We start from the raw sequence: 10,124 nt of genomic DNA on the forward strand, positions 1-10,124 counted from the left end.
TAACATAACCTAAGTATTGACATGTAGATATGTTTTGGAAGGGCAAATATGGGAAACTATGATTGTATTTATAAATATGAAATAAAATATAACAAATAAATCAAACTGCTTGAAACAATGGTTGAACTACTTAATTCTTCTTGAAATTTTGTGACTTTTTCTAATTTTGGGTGATGAATATAACCCTAAGTTTGACACATAAATGTGTTTGGAAAGACAAAATTAGGAGACTATGATTGTATTCATAAATAAAATATAACATAAAACAAACTGCTTGAAACAGTGGTTAAACTACTTATTGTCTTTAAAAATTTTGTGACTTTTTCTCATTTAGGGTGATCAATATAACCCTAAGTTTTGACACATAAATGTGTTTGGAAAAGCAAATTTAGGAGACTAAGATTGTGCTCAGAAATAAAATATAACATAAAACAAACTGCTTGAAACAGTGGTTAAACTACTTATTTCACCTTGACATTTTGTAACTATATCTGATTTAGGGTCATGAATGTGACCCTAAGTATTGACATGTAGATATGTTTTGGAAGGGCAAATATTGGAAACTATGATTGTATTTTTTAAATATGAAATAAAATATGACAAATAAATCAAACTGCTTGAAACAATGGCTGAACTACATATTTGTTCTCGAAATTTTGTCACTGTTTCTCATTTTGGGTGATGAATATAACCCTAAGTTTTGACACATAAATGTGTTTGGAAATACAAATTTGAAAGACTAAGATTGTGCTCATAAATAAAATATAACATAAAACAGACTGCTTGAAACAGTGGTTAAACAACTTATTTCACCTTGACATTTTGTAATTATATCTGATTTAGGGTAATGAATGTGACCCTAAGTATTGACATGTAGATATGTTTTGGAAGGGCAAATATTGGAAACTACGATTGTATTTTTTAAATATGAAATAAAATATGACAAATAAATCAAACTGCTTGAAACAATGGTTGAACTACTTATTTCTTCTTGAAATTTTATGACTTTTTCTCATTTTGGGTGATGAATATAACCCTAAGTTTTGACACATAAATGTGATAGGAAAGACAAATTTAGGAGACTATGATTGTGTTCATAAATAAAATATAACATAAAACAAACTGCTTGAAACAGTGGTTAAACTACTTATTTCCTTTAAAAATTTTGTGACTTTTTCTCATTTTGGGTGATCAATATAACCCTAAGTTTTGACACATAAATGTGATAGGAAAGACAAATTTGGGAGACTATGATTGTGCTCATAATAAAACTAATTTACTAACATAAATATAGAAATATATTTATATATGAAAATCTTTATTTAATAACATAAATAGGGAAATATTCTACAAATATCTGATAAAACACATAAAGAAATATGATAAAGTTTCATATCTCCAGCTTCACCTTGAACTAACAAATTTGTCTTTAAAGTTGTGCAAATTTGCATTTTACACAAGTATAAAAATGATTTCTGTGTTTAGATTCAATATTCATTTTTTTTTTGTGGTGCAGGTCAATTTGACCTACATTCACATTTTTTAACCTCTTCAAACTCAGGTTAAACTATTTCTGTCTTCTTAAAATTTTGTGACTTCTACTCATTTAGGGTCATGTAATACATGATGGTTAGGTAAGTTTTGACACATAAATGTGTTTGGAAAGAATGTACAAATTTGGGTGACTATGATCATGCTCATAAATGCTCAAAAATATCAATAAGTTAAGAAATATACTGTAAAACAAGATTATTTTTCTTGCCTCTTTGGAAGATATTTTTTTATAGTTTTAAGCAAAATGTACAATTTGTTTTTAAATCTATTTTTCAGAAAACAATTAATTTTGCTTCTCAGGTAAATGTATCTTTACTTAAGAACATTTAGATTTTTTGTGATGGAAAACAAGACAAAATGTATTTTTGCATTAAATACAAAAAGCAATAAATAATATTTACATACTACAATTAACGTTAGATACTATGTAATCATTAGCATCTCAGTGTATCAATAGTCGCAACTAGTCATGAAACAAATAAAAATAGTTTTTGTTTTGTTTTATTCTGTCTCTGCAGCTAATTTGGAAAAAATATGTCTGTTAATTTGATCCCTAAGACAAGGTTTTCTTGTTTTAAACAACAGAAGTTCATAGTTTCATAAGTTCACATTTTAAAATGTGTAGTCTCAGAGGATTTATGTTTTTGCATAACTCTTTGGTGATTTACACAGAAACCAGTGAGAGTCAATTTGACCCCGAACACAAACCCTCTTTAAGGACACAATAACCCGACTCGTTTTTTGTGTTCTGGTGGATTATTCCTGATTTAAACGCAGCACAAACAGTTGAGCGCTCTCAATCTGACCTCTCAATACTGAAGGACAGAGCCCATGCATGAAAGGTCACGTCCAGCTAGGTAATCTAAGCAAATGGAAACACCTTGGGCAGAGTGAATCGATAAACTCCAGCCGTCACCATCAGCCATCAGCGCCTTCCAGGAAAACTCTGTCTCCAAGAAAAGAAGACCCTGCTGAGAACAACAGGAGATTTTCCAATACTACGAAAATAAACAACTATGAGCTAACCAACCTCGGGCAGCCGAGGTGCTTTATATCACTCTTTATTCCAGCCATGACCTCATACTGCTTAGTGAATTGAAAGGCAAGGGCGCATTGAACAGAACTCATTACTGCTGGACACACAGCAGTTAACCGCTGACCCAGTGACCCTGTGACCTCTGACCTTATTCAGGTCATTCCTGACCGTACCTGGAGCCTCACTAATCTGATTTAATCTCAGTCTTCTCTAAGACTCTCTAAAACCAATTGATTGTTCTGTCAGTCAACACCAATCTGTATTACCGTGGTGAAGGAGAGAGTATTGCTCTGGATTCTTGCACTGATGGGTTTCTAAATGAGGATGAAGAGCCTACAAGATGATTAGTATTATAATATATAATATATAATTATAAATAAACTATTCTGGTTTCTTCTTGAAATTTTTTGTGACTTTTTTTCCATTTAGGTTAATAAATACACATAGATCACATAGATCTGTTTTGGAGTGGAGGTATACATTTTAGTGACTACGATGGTGTTGTGGGGTCGAACTGAACTCCATTGGTTTCCATGCAGTTCACCGAAAATCAGCAATTTGAACAGCAAAGAGTCAGGTAAAAAAAAAAAAAAAAAAATTTATATATTTTTTTTGGGGGGGGGGATTGTGTACATTGTATATGTATACATTTTATTTGCCTACAAGATGATTACTATGTTTTTCCCCCTAAATCCAATGACAAACTATTTTCCTGTTTGACACAGTAAAGCTGCTCTGACCCCAATCTGCATTGTATAAAGCGCTATATATGCCGCAATGCATTCTGGGATGTTTTTTGGGTTGGGTTTGGAAGTGGTCGTTTGAGGGGTCAATGGATCCCGGCCAAGAGCGTCTGACAAGAAACATTTGTTTCTCATTTGGCCGGCGAGCTTGAACGAGTCGAGCGGATACTTGCACTTCTCTAGTTACAGGATCTGTCCCGTTTTGTTATGTTCCAAACCATGAGGAATTAGAGAGCGCACAAAAGCCAAAAAACCCAAAACTGAGCCATTACTGATTGATAAAAGCAGCCGCATGGAGAGCTGCCGGCTCGACGGATGATTCAGGGCCAAAACAGACAATGTTTATCAGAGAGTTCTGCAGTAACAGTGAAGGAGCGCAGAAACTGTGCAGAGTTGAGAAGTGTGTGAATGAAAGCACTGGTTCACACATCATTGAGAAGATGAGAGTCGTCCAGACATGATGCACCATGATTTCTGCACACACGCATTCAGTGTTGTTGATTCTCGTAATGCACAAAGAAAAGGAGGGGAAATTTGTTTCTTTGGAAACATCTGGCTTAAATATGTGACGAGCGACCCCTGCTCTCACTTCAGAGCAGACACATGGGACGCTTTACAAAATCTTTTGTCATAGCATCTCGCTGTAATCAAGTGTGGGTGGATTTTTTATGTTTTTGAAAGAAGCCTTTTCTGCTCAGCAAGGCTGCATTTTAATTTAATTAAAAATACTGGAAAAAATCTGAAATATTATTCTAATGTAAATCAGCAGTTTTCTGTGTGAATCTGTGTTAAAGTGTAATTTATTTCTGTGATGCTCCTCTGTATTTTCAGCATCATTCCTCCAGTCTTCAGTGATCTTCAGAAATCAGAATAATATGATGATTTACTGCTCAAGAAACATTTTGGTAACTGTGATACATGTTATTTTCAGGAAAATATATACTTTTCTTTAAAAAATCTTACTGGCCTTACAGAAGATAGTGCTACAAATGGAAACATTCCCATCATGAGCAACAGCGAGTTGTTTTCTTGGTTGATTATAACTGGTTGGTTTAGTGTGTAACTAGTGTCGACCATATCCTGCAAGCAATGGGTCACACAACAAAGTAGAACGCTCTCATTATAATCAACCACATTGCTCTGCTGATTATAATCGAAGGGTTCTGAGCTGGAGACAAGGGTTTGTCTCTCTCATTCACTTTCCTTCTCTACACTTTCTATTTCTGTCTTTTTGTGTGTGTTGATGTATTATGTGTCCCATCACTCTCTCTGTTGTTACAACAAAGGTGAGAGAGAGAGAGAGACAGAAAGAGAGAGAGAGAGCGAGAGAGAGAGAGAGAGAGAGAGAGAGAGAGCGAGAGAGAGAGAGACAGAGAGAGAGAGAGAGAGTGGGTGGGTGAAAGATAAAAGCATGTCAGTTATGCAATATCTTCCTCCAGCTCTGCTTTCTGTCTGGGAAGAAAACAAAATCCTATTACCGTCAGAGTCCCTGAGGCCTCATCTCTCGTCCAATCAGAGCGCAGGACCACCACCATGACAACGGGTTACTAAGCAGAATCTGCGGGAATGTCAGCGCTAACTTCACGAATAACGAAACCTGCAGTAGATGCCACATAACAATCAGCTCTATTTGCATAATAAAATGTCATATAAATATTCGATGCATGAGTATATTGTATATATTATAGATAATTTCATGCTGAGCAGCACACAACACAGTGCAGGTAAAACAATAATGAACTATTCTTAATTATAGTCTCACTGTTTAAATGTCTTTAAGACCAGTCTGTTGTAGTTAAACGTGTTTCTTTGCTGTTCTCAGAGGAATTTGTGCAAACTCACTGTCTGATCTTAAAATAACAAGGTCGAGTCAGCATCTCTCTCTCTCTTTCACTTACAGAAAAGTCTTTGTTTTTGTTAATTATGTTTCCTCTCGTCTTGAACCCAGGACCACCCATGAGCCCCGGAGTTTAAGCAGGAGCTCTCAGATGAGCTTTATGGATTACGACAGATTCATCTACAGGAGAGACGTGATTATGAGCAGAACGGGACGTTTCCTAAAGAACAACCTGTGTGTGTCCTTCACCCTCCTCTCAGCAACACACATTAATAATAATCATCTTACGAAAACAAACCCGACAGACACACAGAAGTCCAGAGACATTAGCAGTGATGTGTAAATGTTCTCATGCTTGCCGTTTACTGTAAAAAAACATTGTAATTTAACAAGCAAAATACTAAAAATGCTACAATAAAAACCTTAATTGTTAACCAGTAAGAGTTTCCTTAATATACAAGGAGAAACTTTAAATTTCATGTAATTTTTACAGTAAAAAAGACTGTTGAATGTAAAATTTTTGGAAGTTAAAAACAAAAAGTAATTTAATAATTTACAGTAAAAAAACGTAAACTGATTCATTTCATATTTGATAATATTTCATTGTGCTTCTTAAAAAATTTTGTTATCAGTTTTGCAACTTATATGAAAATATAAAATGATATATAATGGCCTATCAAGAGTGATATTGTCATATATATTACCTATAAAGCAATATATATATATATATATATATATATATATATATATATATATACACACACACACACACATATATATATATATATATATATATATATATATATATTTCACATGCATTCTCTGAATAGTTAAAGATATATGTTTATAAAATATATAAAATCCACACAGTAAAATTTGCATATGTACATATGTTAATATATCTTTATGATGGTTTTTACATGGTATTATGAAGCAACCATATATGTAAAATTATCTATTTTATTTATATTATACGACATCTATGTATGTTTTTTTACTTATTACTTATTTGATATTTAATATGTTTTTACTTCAACATATTAGATTTTTAGATACCTTAATATATATATATATATATATATATATATATATATATATATATATATATATATATATATATATATATATATATATATATGCACACATTTTATGTTTGCATATTTTGCAACCTGTGAAGAGGTGTCCAAATTTTAATATGAAAGGGCCAAAAATCGTGATTTAGTGCGCCAAAAGAAAACCAACTATATTAGATTAAAATATATTAATTGACAAATTTTATTTTATTTTTTTACATTTCAGTGCTAAACATAAATATACATTTAAATAAAGATATTCTTCAGGTTTTTTTTCCTCCTCTTTTGCTATGGCATGGCCTGGTTTGGCATCTCTGTAATTACTGGGGTGGAGGCACTGCAAACTCTTTTTCCGGAAACCTGGGAATATCTTACCCACTTAACTGTACTTTGCTCAACACAACAAAAACAACAACCCCAGAGGAAAATAACAAGTGGAATGAGTGCCATGTGTTTCAGAGGAGAGCGCAACTTCCAGAACACAACATGCACGCCGCAAACACATGGAAGAGATCTGTGCAAAGAAATATCAAAGAGAAACCATCCCGACTGCGCTATTTTAAACATTTCAAACCTCAGGCTGGTTCTGTACTCGCCTTTAAAGAACATCAACCGGTCTGGAGAGGTGGTTAGGTCATTTAGACGCACTGTTTGATGTATTTGTGATGAATGGAAACAGATGAAAGTACCAGGGTAAAACATAGTTCGCATAGCAGCGCTGGATGATAACATGATGCCTTCCATTCAACTCGAAAAGCTGGAATTTCCTACTTTGAGAAGCACAATAGAAGCTGGAAACATTCATTGATGGTCTTTCCACAAGTGCATATTGTCTGAAACTAAATGAAATCGTGTTAAAAACATCATGTTTTCACCTTCACTGTGAAATAATCTGCTGGAAATGTGGATGACTTTGAAAAAGTGCATCTCCTGTTGACTCTCACAGATTAGTTTAGATCTGTTTAAACGCTGCTTGATCTGTGCAGATTTCTCTCCTGATGCAGACCAGAACACTTTTTCACTGGAGGAAGAGTTATTATGGATTATAGACTCTGTGTTTGAGTTATAATCATCTTAATGCTGGATGTGTTTCAGGTTTTGTCTTCTCCAGATGTTCACTGATGGACTGGAGTGCTGTGGATTATCGTGATGTTTTAATCAGACTCTCATTCTGACGGCACCCATTCGCATCCATTGGAGAGCAAGTGATGCAATGCTACATTTCTCCAAACCTGATGAAGAAACACACTCAGTCTAATCTTGGATGACCTGAGGGAGAGCACATTTACAGCATATTTTCATTTTTGGGTGAACTATGCCTTTCACCAATGGTTTCAGCCGGACAGAGGGGCGTTTCCTCATTCGGCTGTTCTGATTGGTTCAGTCACATGGAGACCGTGAGAGGCGGTGTTGCCATGGTGATATTGTGTGAGAGAGAACAGGGCGCTCTCTGAAAGACTCAAGTGTGTGTGTGTGTGTGTGTGTGTCACTGAGTTTACATTGCCTGGCTGCCATCAACCCACAGAGCGGATCTTGGAAAATTACTGGCTCATAGCTTTGTAAACACAGCGACTGAGAGTGACCTCGAGACAAACACACTGTACAGAACAAGAACTCAATGAAGCTATTTAAAGGTACGGATCATGAGGCCCAGACACACACACAAACACCAGAAATCTCTCAAAATCTCAGCTAAACATCAGCTCGGTGCACTGAGCTGAAAACGGCTGGCTTTTCATTAAAGAATTGTAAATTGAAATAAAATATTCGAAAGAAAAAAGAAAGAAAGAAAAATAAACCCCTAAACTTACTGCTTAACTAAAAGCAGTAAGGGACCTAAAATTAAGACCATAATAAACACTGACACAAATAACAAAAATAAACATAATCTTTAGATGATCTTAGTCATCTGACCTGTTAATACGGGAGAAACATCCTATGTTATTATAGTAAATAATTAAAAAATAATAATTATAAATTAATAAAAAAAAATATAACTTAAAAAACTTAATGCAACATTTCTAATTTGCAATTACTTTAACTTTGACTTAATAAATAAATAATACAAAAAATGCAACAAAAAAACTAATAATACACAAAACACAGTTACTTAAACTAAAAAACTTATATAAAGAATTTAAACTCTGTTAAAAAAGGAAAAAAAAACACAACAAAACAAACCTTAACAGCCAAAGGTGGTTTATAGTTGTTCTGCTAAACTCTTTTAAAACCAGCGAACCGGACCAACTTTGAGCAGTTTTAACCCATTCAGAACCTCACAAGTGAGTGATGTGTAATGGGCAGCAACGGTTAATGATGCACCAATGATGCATTCAAAAGCTTTACAGTTTGGTTTCAGAACAGAATTTATGATTCAGGTCTTGAATATCTAAAGCATGCTTAAATAATTCTAAACGTGCATGAGACAGATGGAACAAATCAACACTGTTTCCTCGCTGATGTTACAGCCACACAGACGGGAGTTAAGAGTGAATCTGGGTTTAACAGTTAAGCACATGATTGCATGTGAAAATTACACTGCTGCCGCTGGGAAGGGAGGAACAGATGAGATGCACGATGCAGGGATGTGTGTGTGTGTGTGTGTGGTCTGCTAACAGAGGGGAATTCCAAACCTGGGATTAACTCCGGCTGATGGAGGGCCAGCGTGCAAAGGATGCAGGAAGGAATGCATTACAGCGGGACACAGAAAGCGTGTAATTATAAGCTGCTTGCTGGAGAAACACACACACACACACACACACACACACACACACACACACACACACACACGGTTGAGAGTGTTTCAAAGCATGCATAAGTACATGTTTCAAAACAACACAAACATTCCCTGTGGGAAAATCCAAACTTTACACTTTCACTATTTACATTTATATTTGACAACATGCTTTCTGTAATATATGTTGAAAAAACGATTTAACTTTTATCTTAAATAAATAATAATATTAATATACATTAGATATCAGCTTTGTCTCCAGTGTTTCTCGTAAAAATCCTGAAGAGAAATGAGTCAATGAGTAAAATGAATTTAAATGAAATCATTTAAACGAGAAATGTGAGTAATATGAGATCAAATTGAGTTTCTGAATTCTACGGAAGCTTATTTCTGAAACAGGATTAAAAATATAAGTGTTACCATATTTTTATCTCAAGACTTGGTCTGTCCTTAGGGAAAAAAGTCCAAATAGTGAGATATAATTATGTCTCGTAACTTTGAACGCTCCTCTGGTTTCAGTTGTGTTTTTGTTTATTTTGGTGACGTATAAATAAAGTCTTCCCATCTGCCTGCACTTGAGTCTTCGCCTCTTGCGATCCGTGACACTACGTCCTTAATAACAATGGATGAAAAGTTTAGAGCCCTACTGATGATTAAGTCTAGAGTGTGTCCACCTTTGTGTGTGGGTCCATGTACATGCTGAATCGACAGGTAAAAAAAGCATCAGGTCCAAATATTCATTTATCACCAATTAACTGTTTGACAAACACTTCCTGCTTTGATGTCCAGATCTGAATTTAAAAAAATCTCAAACGTGCTAGGAAGCGCCGATCTGAATCAACCGAGTCCCGAACAGGCTCCGAAGTGCCGATCTGAATCAACCGAGTCGCGAACATGCTCCGAACTGCCGATCTGAATCAACCGAGTCGCGAACAGGCTCCGAAGTGCCGATCTGAATCAACCGAGTCGCGAACAGGCTCCGAAGTGCCGATCTGAATCAAACGAGTCGCGAACATGCTCCGAAGTGCCGATCTGAATCAACCGAGTCGCGAACAGGCTCCGAAGTGCCGATCTGAATCAACCGAGTCGCGAACAGGCTCCGAAGTGCCGATCTGAATCAACCGAGTCGCGAACAGGCTCCGAAGTG

The sequence above is a fragment of the Carassius gibelio genome, chromosome A11 (assembly GCF_023724105.1).
Source record: "Carassius gibelio isolate Cgi1373 ecotype wild population from Czech Republic chromosome A11, carGib1.2-hapl.c, whole genome shotgun sequence".
NCBI classification, from domain to species: domain Eukaryota; kingdom Metazoa; phylum Chordata; class Actinopteri; order Cypriniformes; family Cyprinidae; genus Carassius; species Carassius gibelio.